The 9,465-nt window shown below is 36.1% G+C and overlaps 1 long non-coding RNA gene across 1 annotated transcript; it reads left to right on the forward strand.

Annotated features, from left to right (window-relative positions):
* The first annotated feature begins 2,592 nt into the window (after nt 1-2,592).
* Nucleotides 2,593-3,045, forward strand: LOC116656454. The gene is made up of 2 exons (XR_004311404.2): nt 2,593-2,749; nt 2,999-3,045. It is a non-coding gene; the product is annotated as an uncharacterized LOC116656454 (long non-coding RNA).
* The last annotated feature ends 6,420 nt before the right edge of the window (nt 3,046-9,465 follow it).

Consider the following 9,465-nt stretch of genomic DNA (forward strand, 5'->3'; position numbering starts at 1 on the left):
TATTACTCAGTTTTTTGGAGCTGAATCGGCAAAGTTGTGATTCAGAGGGTCTTTAGCTAAAAATTCGTGAATAATACTGTGCTCGGGCCAGGCTGACGGATCAAGTGCTTTTTCAAAGTAGGATTCAGGAATTACAATTTTGAAAGAGGATATGTTACGCTTATGTTTAAAATTAAACTTAAAGACCGCTAAATCATTAGGAGCTACCTTAAGATGTTTTAAGAGGTGACTCCTGACATCATCCACAGTGGCATCCGGCATGAGGCGGGATACGAATATGGCTTTACGAGGTGCAACAGCTCTCAGCGAAAGCCCAGAGGATTTTAACTCAGGCGCCACACCAGTGAGAGGCCTAGGTGACGGAGCCACAGGAACCTGGATGTTTTCCAACGATGGAGGATCCAGGACAATAGGTGGAACAAGACTCATTGACGATTCCATTGGCAGACTTGGTGAATGGATCACTTCCACAGGAACAACAGGAGGCGATGAAGTATTAGGAGTTAAGAATTTATCCGAATGAATCACATGAGAAGCAGGAGTGCCCAATAGATTGACCGCCATCGGGTTATTATTCGGAATTTTTCTCCTTGGAGATTCACTTAGTAACTTGAGACCAAGAAATTGGGTCTCAAGTGTAAGGAATTGCTCATTAAGTGCAGCAAACTGCTTACGGACATCAAGAAAACCGTTTCTCGTCTGCTTCATGAAGGTCCGCATCTCAGACTCAATCTCTCTGCAGGCAATACAAGACCATGTCAGACCAATATTCTTAGTGATGAGATCGCTTATCCGTCCATTATGCCCACCACCAGCACATTTAATATGTGAGCAGTTGTTGCAAAGCCAGCAGGAAAGATACGAATCTCCAGTGATGGATCCTCCAAACTCGCATTTCTTAGCAGTGCAAATTAGACTCATTATTTACTGAGATTTGTCCACTGTAGTGAGAGCGAGAAGAGTTCAATGGTAGAGTTCAAAGAGTTCAGTGGTAGAGAGGCACGTTCGGATCAGGCACGTCGAAGAGAATACGTAACAAAAGAGATACGAATGTTACGAATAACCGCTTCAGAGTAACAATGATATAACGGGATTACTCGATCGGAGAATAGACTCAGGAATATATATATTATATATGAATATTCGCAGGGCACGGCAGAAATAATATTGAAGAATAATATTATTTTTAAGAAGTGTGTGGATAATGAACTATGTAAGTCAATTATCTCAGACAATGATACGCGAAAAGAGGAGTCTCGTATCGAAGATATATGTAGATATATGTAGGTAATAAGATGAGAGCAATCGCAAAAAACACGTCGGGATACGGCAAAGTCAGAGGAAAGACTGACTATGTAAATTGACTAAACTGACTAAATAAATGTAAACTCTTTCATATATGCAAAATACAACACTCTACATATCCATCATTATTTTTCAATAACATTGACATAGAACTCGTACCATTTCTTTAAATTCTCGGCCTGACTATCGTTTAACGACTCACTTTCAAACAACATTGTATAGAACCACTAACCATACAACATATAGACTTCTCATTTCATACAACGAAAATGGACGCAAAAATTTCTTGCGACAGGCCCCCGGAGGCCCCAGAGAGAATCTTACGCTCAAATTCTCTGAACGTTTTTGGTTGTTCAGTCGCTGAGAGGCGCATCATCAAGAAGGTTGCTCCGCGGTTAAACTGATATTTATATGTATGCGTGCTCACGCATTCACCTACACGTTTTCATGTGTGTGCTAAACTTCGTTTTGAAGCCAGCTAAAATTTTTGATTTTTGTAACTTTTCAGGCATGCTACCCTAAGAAATTGGGAGTATTCATTATTATTAAACTATGAAAAAATGTTATTATATATTATATTATATATTTTAATATTTAATACTTTTTAGACATGTTTAGGAATAGGATTAGATGGCAGCAGTAAAATGCTTTACATATATATTTACGAAATTACTGATCCCCAACCGTTAAGACGAATGAGTAGTGGACTGTAGAGTTATATGTTCTTGTCAGTTTCGCTGTCTAATTGGTACTAAAGAAAATTTACATTTGTGGAACTTAACGATAGGTGTGTGTGTGCATACATGTTGTGGATTGTAAAGCTAGTTGGTATAGAAAATATAAAGATGACAATATGGGATAACTTATAAACTATGTTGTAGTATGCACATATATTGAATACCCACTGTACCGAAGATACTTAAAGGGTACACACTGTAACACTTTGTTGCAGTGTTTACATATTTCAAAATCCCGGTCATAACTCCTAAGTGGCCGAAATATGATCCGATCGTTATGGATTAGCCCACACACGGTAAATGCTAGCGTCGGCATAATTGCAACGAACGGACAGCATATACATACCTCTCGCGCTTACACTTGAGAGCGCATAGCAATATACATAAGTATATAGATACGTAGCCGTCTCTCTGCCGCTGCCTGCGAGCAGCGCAGCTATGAGACTTAGCCTTAGTTAGACTTAAAGAATATTGTAAAAGAGGAGAGACATTTCGATCGTTGGAGCGGCACCATTGCTGCTCCAATAAATAAACTCCAATAAATAAACCCCAAACATATTTCAATACAAAACAAAACCAAACTTATTTCATGGCGACCGTGACATGAGTCCTGGAGGACTTAGGAAGATATTCGGAACCAAGGCTAAAAGGAATCAAAGGATTGAAAATGCAAAAGGAAAAATACATCATACGAGAAAAACGTCTGAGTGAGTAGAGTGTGCACAATGGTACGTGGAGGTCTAAAGAAAAAAATCAACAAAAGAATAGCCCGCATAAAGTGGCTACTATTTGCTCAATCAACTCCGCCCCCATGGACGACGGCGCAAAAGCTATACAACGAGCTTGAATTCTTAAGAGAAACCCTCCAAAACAAAGTACCACAGAGCACAACTCGCTCGGAAAATCAAATTAAAGTTATAAACCAAAAACTAATATCGACACAAAATATTTCCAAGCCTCTGCCAAAACGACCACAGGTCTGCCCGACCGACTGCCCCGGACCTCTCAACTCTGCAGCATGCAATTGCACATGCGTGAAGCCGAAGAATAAAGCGAAGACCAACCCAAAACAATAGCAAGCGTGGGAGGCACGACCGCCACCTGCGCCCTCGAGGGAGCGTCAGCGCAGCCAAACCGGCGACGACCAGCTGACGTGGAAGGAAGGACCACCAAACCTGGGAAAAAATTTTTTTTTTTTTCATGCACTGCGCTGCATATTTTTTTTGATTGCACTGCGATGCATATTTTTTTTATATTCATAATATAATATTTTGTAAAATTGAGCGGAACCTTTTCTGCTCGATTAGACGTGTAGCCTGTAAAGCTACGCAAAAAACTAGGTAGGAAGCTGTTAACTTAAATGCGCAGTAATGCGATAAGTAAATTTCCAACAGAAGATCTTTATAATTTTAATGAAACACAAATAAAAGTATATGCAAAACCCACCAAAATGACGTTGGACATAAAAACAGTGGATTCCACTGCCAATGTCATCAACAAGGTAGAATCTACCAACGTTGATCTATATTGGGTACATGTACTTTTAGTAATCATTGTCATTATTATGTGCGCCGCTGTTTTTTATAAGATTTACAAGCTGCATAATAATTGTCTGAAAAAAAGGTATATGAGCCGGGGAAATGACCTGGATAAAATATAAGCAGCAAATAAATAAAAATAAGGAAAAATATATATAGCACAAACAACAGATTACACATAAATGTTAACACCTAAAAATCTAAGAAAATGAAATTAAAAAAAAATAAAATAAAATAATAAATATAAAATATGTCAATATATTCCTCTCACAAAGTACGGCCAAACTAAAGGCATGGAATGGAACAAATTATACACAGAATTATCAAACATTAAAACTAATTTTGACAGATCATATAAGTCACTAACCCAGAATAGACCTATCCAAACGAACACTGTTAGGAAGCATGTTGAAATATTAGTAGAATGCTTTAATGAAGCACGAATGCTAATACATAAACACAGGGAAAGGTTAAATCAAGATCATTGGTCGCAGGTATCGAAACTTTTGATCCGACTACGATCTAATTTAATATTTGTTAAACAAAAGTACAGTTTAGAAATATCGATACCAACCGTTCTAAACACCCCAATAGCAGTTGACACTGCACCTGACTCAGAATCAACAGAAGCGAATGAATCAGAGTCAGAAGAGATTCCCAAAGTAAACCTCAAAATAGAGGATGAAGATTTGAATAATCTTACTATTCCAGCGGTATACACTGATCTGGACAATTCAGCAGATTCAGATACCTCTAGTGTAATAGAAAACAAAATAATTAACTTTGTAACAATGGCACAATCAAATATTGATTTTATTAATACAGCATCCAAGCTTATACCAGTTTTTGATGGTAAGGCTGAAAATTTAACGAGTTTCATTGATGCTTTACAAATAATAGAATCGATAAAAGGCGAGCACGAAGAATTAGCTGTCTCCATAATAAAAACAAAGCTAAAAGGTGTCGCCAGAAATCTAATCGGTAATGAGACAACAATTACTGAAGTGATTTCTAAACTAAGAGGCAACGTCAAGGGCGAAACTGTAGAAGTATTATCAGCGAAGCTGATGAACCTACAGCAGCGCAATAAAACTGCTAACCAATATACCCAAGAAATTGAGCAGATGACGAAAGCATTAGAAGGTGCATTTATAACGGATGGTTTACCTTTAGAGCTAGCCAGAAGTTATTCCACGCAGCATGCGGTCAAAGCAATGACTAAAAATTGCACAATCGATAAGGTGAAACTTATCATGCAAGCTGGCACCTTTAGTACTATGAACGATGCTGTTTCCAAATTTGTCAATAGTTGCACCGAAGCAACTGGACAGTCAAATACTGTCCTATATTTCAAGAATTATCCACAGCGCGGCTCATATCGCGGACGTGGAAATTATAGAGGTAATTCTCGTGGTAATTACAATAACTACAACAACAATTACCAAAATAACAACAATAACTACAACAACCAAAACAACAGGGGAGGACGAGGCCAATATAGAGGAAACTATAGAGGCGGTGGAAACTCGTACCAAGGCCCCAATGGCAATAATCAAAGCAATGTCAGAATTGCACAAAATACTGACCAAAACACTTCGGGAAACTCCCAAAGCCCTTTAAATACTCAATAGTAAAAGAAGTCAGAGTTCACACCATTAATCTCAGTCAAAATATATTCGTTTCATTTTTCAATGTAGCTACTGGAAAAGAGCTTATCTTTTTAATAGATACAGGTGCAGACATTTCCATTTTAAAAGAAACTTCGGATACCTTCCAAAACATCCAAGATGATCACATCATAGACATAAAAGGCATAAGTCAAGAAATAACCAAATCCAAAGGTTTAGTTTCTTTGGAAATACAGACAACTAAATACATAATTCCACACGATTTTCATATTCTAAATTCACATTTCCCAATTCCATGCGATGGAATAATAGGCATCGACTTTATAAAAAAATTCAACTGTCAATTAGACTTCAAGCCATCTGAAGATTGGCTTATAATTAGACCCAATAACTTAAAATTTCCAATTAATGTACCAATAACTCATAGTTCTGGCAATAATTCAATACTTCTGCCAGCAAGATCCCAAGTTATTCGGAAAATTGAGCTTAACTTAAAAGAAGACAGTGTATTTATTCCAAATCAGGAAATTCAGCATGGCATTTATATTGCAAATACCATAGCAACATCTAATAATGCCTTCATAAGACTACTAAACACAACAAATACCAACCAAGTAGTCAGTACTGATAACCTAACATATGAACCACTTTCGAACTACGATGTAGTCAATACAAATTCAGACAATAGGAAAAAATCCGTACTATCACAACTTTCAAAAAACTTCCCTTCACAGTTTAAGTCACAGCTTTCTAGCTTATGCACCCAGTATAGCGATATATTCGGATTGGAAACCGAATCAATAACCACCAATAATTTTTATAAACAGAAATTGAGATTAAAAGATGATGAACCCGTATATATAAAAAACTATCGAAGCCCACATAGTCAGGTGAACGAAATTCAAAAGCAAGTAGGTAAATTAATCTCTGACGGGATTGTCGAACCGTCAGTATCTGAATACAATAGCCCATTGTTACTTGTGCCTAAGAAATCATCCCCCGGGTCAAATGTTAAGAAATGGCGATTAGTAATTGACTACCGCCAGATAAATAAAAAATTACTATCTGATAAATTCCCATTACCTAGAATTGATGACATTTTAGATCAACTAGGTCGAGCAAAATACTTTTCATGTCTTGACTTAATGTCAGGATTCCATCAAATTGAACTCGAAAAAGGCTCAAGAGATATAACGTCCTTTTCAACGAGCAACGGCTCATATCGTTTCACGCGATTACCTTTTGGATTAAAAATAGCCCCTAATTCGTTTCAAAGAATGATGACTATTGCGTTCTCCGGTCTAGAACCTTCTCAAGCATTCCTTTATATGGATGACTTAATAGTAATTGGCTGTTCCGAAAAGCATATGCTTAAGAACTTAACAGATGTTTTTGAGAAATGTAGAAGATACAACCTAAAGTTACATCCAGAAAAATGTTCATTTTTTATGCATGAAGTGACTTTTCTAGGTCATAAATGCACTGATAAAGGAATACTTCCAGATGACAAGAAATACGATGTCATTATGAACTACCCAGTTCCGCACGACGCGGACAGTGCTAGACGTTTCGTAGCATTTTGTAACTATTATAGACGTTTTATAAAAAATTTCGCCGACTATTCACGGCACATAACAAGATTATGTAAAAAGAATGTTCCTTTTAAATGGACGGATGAGTGTGAAAATGCATTTCAATACTTAAAAACAAAACTTATGGAACCTACCTTGCTACAATATCCAGATTTCACTAAAGAATTCTGTATAATAACAGATGCAAGTAAGCAAGCATGTGGAGCGGTTTTAACTCAAAACCATAATGGACTCCAACTTCCCATTGCATACGCATCAAGAGCATTTACAAAAGGTGAAAGTAACAAATGTACTACTGAGCAGGAATTGGCTGCAATTCATTGGGCGATATTACATTTCAGACCATATATATATGGAAAGCATTTCTTAATAAAAACAGACCACAGACCTTTAATATACCTCTTCTCAATGATCAATCCCAGTTCTAAACTGACACGTATGAGGCTCGAACTAGAAGAATACGATTTTACAGTCGAATATTTAAAGGGAAAAGATAATTATGTAGCTGATGCTTTATCAAGGATAACCATCAAAGATCTACAAAATATAACTAGAAATATATTGAAAGTCACTACCAGATATCAAAGTAGACAAAAATTCCGCGCGGAAAATCAAAAACAAGAATTGCCTATGCAATCTTTAAATAAAGCTTCTAAGCCCAACGTATACGACGTCATAAACAATGATGAAGTACGTAAAGTAGTGACCTTGCAGATAAAAAATTCGTTATGTTTATTTAAACAAGGCAGAAAAATTACTGCAAGATATGATGTTAGCGATTTATATACTAATGGAGTTATTGACTTAGATCAATTTTTCCAAAGGCTTGAAATGCAAGCCGGTATACATAAAATCAGCCAACTCAAAGTGGCACCGTGGGAAAATATCTTTGAATATACTTCAGTAGATAATTTTAAATTAATGGGCAATAAAATCTTGAAAACATTAAGAGTAGCGCTACTCAACCCGGTGACCAAAATAACAAATTTAAAAGAAAAAGAAGCAATTTTGTCTACATTTCATGATGATCCAATTCAAGGAGGTCATACTGGCATATCAAAAACTTTGGCCAAAGTAAAAAGACACTATTACTGGAAAGGCATGTCTAAAGATATAACTGAGTACGTAAGAAAATGTCAAAAATGCCAGAAAGCCAAAATAACTAAACACATAAAGACTCCTTTAACAATTACAGACACACCAATAAACGCTTTCGACAGAGTGATAGTGGACACCATTGGTCCATTGCCAAAATCAGAAAATGGCAATGAGTATGCAGTCACTTTAATATGTGATTTAACTAAGTATTTAGTTGCAATACCTGTTCCAAATAAAAATGCTAATACTGTCGCTAAAGCAATATTTGAATCTTTTATTCTGAAGTACGGTCCAATGAAGACGTTCATTACGGACATGGGAACAGAATATAAGAATTCAATTATAGACGATTTATGCAAATATTTAAAGATTGAAAATATTACATCCACAGCACACCACCACCAGACAGTTGGAACAATAGAAAGAAGTCATAGAACTTTCAATGAGTACATACGATCTTACATATCGGTTGATAAAACTGATTGGGACGTATGGCTTCAATATTTTGTCTTTTGTTTCAACACGACCCCATCTATGGCACACACTTATTGTCCATATGAGCTAGTATTCGGTAAAACAAGTAATTTACCGAAACATTTTAATAGCATAGATAGTATAGAAGCACTATATAATATAGATGACTATGCTAAGGAGAGTAAGTATAGATTAGAAGTAGCCTATAAAAGAGCTAGAGTTATGTTAGAAACAAATAAGAATAGAAATAAAATTCTATATGATCATAAAGTAAGGGATATAGATATATCAGTAGGTGACCAAGTTTTATTAAAAAACGAGACAGGTCATAAGTTAGATCCTAAATATACAGGTCCGTATATAGTAACGGAAATAGGAGATAGAGACAACATTATAATAACAAATAATAAACATAGGAAACAAACAGTTCATAAGGATAGGTTAAAAATCTTTATTTCATAAATTGTACTTAGTATGGCCATACAAAGACACACCTATATAAATAAATAAATAAACATATATTTTTTTATAATTTCATTTTCTTCAATTCTAATAAAATAAAAAAAAAAAGGGAATGTATTAATTAGAAATTTTTATTATAAAAATAACTTCATTATATTACGTTATTTTTCAAAAGGAGGGAGATGTAGTATGCACATATATTGAATACCCACTGTACCGAAGATACTTAAAGGGTACACACTGTAACACTTTGTTGCAGTGTTTACATATTTCAAAATCCCGGTCATAACTCCTAAGTGGCCGAAATATGATCCGATCGTTATGGATTAGCCCACACACGGTAAATGCTAGCGTCGGCATAATTGCAACGAACGGACAGCATATACATACCTCTCGCGCTTACACTTGAGAGCGCATAGCAATATACATAAGTATATAGATACGTAGCCGTCTCTCTGCCGCTGCCTGCGAGCAGCGCAGCTATGAGACTTAGCCTTAGTTAGACTTAAAGAATATTGTAAAAGAGGAGAGACATTTCGATCGTTGGAGCGGCACCATTGCTGCTCCAATAAATAAACTCCAATAAATAAACCCCAAACATATTTCAATACAAAACAAAACCAAACTTATT

The sequence above is a fragment of the Drosophila ananassae genome (genome assembly GCF_017639315.1).
Source record: "Drosophila ananassae strain 14024-0371.13 chromosome 4 unlocalized genomic scaffold, ASM1763931v2 tig00000071, whole genome shotgun sequence".
NCBI classification, from domain to species: domain Eukaryota; kingdom Metazoa; phylum Arthropoda; class Insecta; order Diptera; family Drosophilidae; genus Drosophila; species Drosophila ananassae.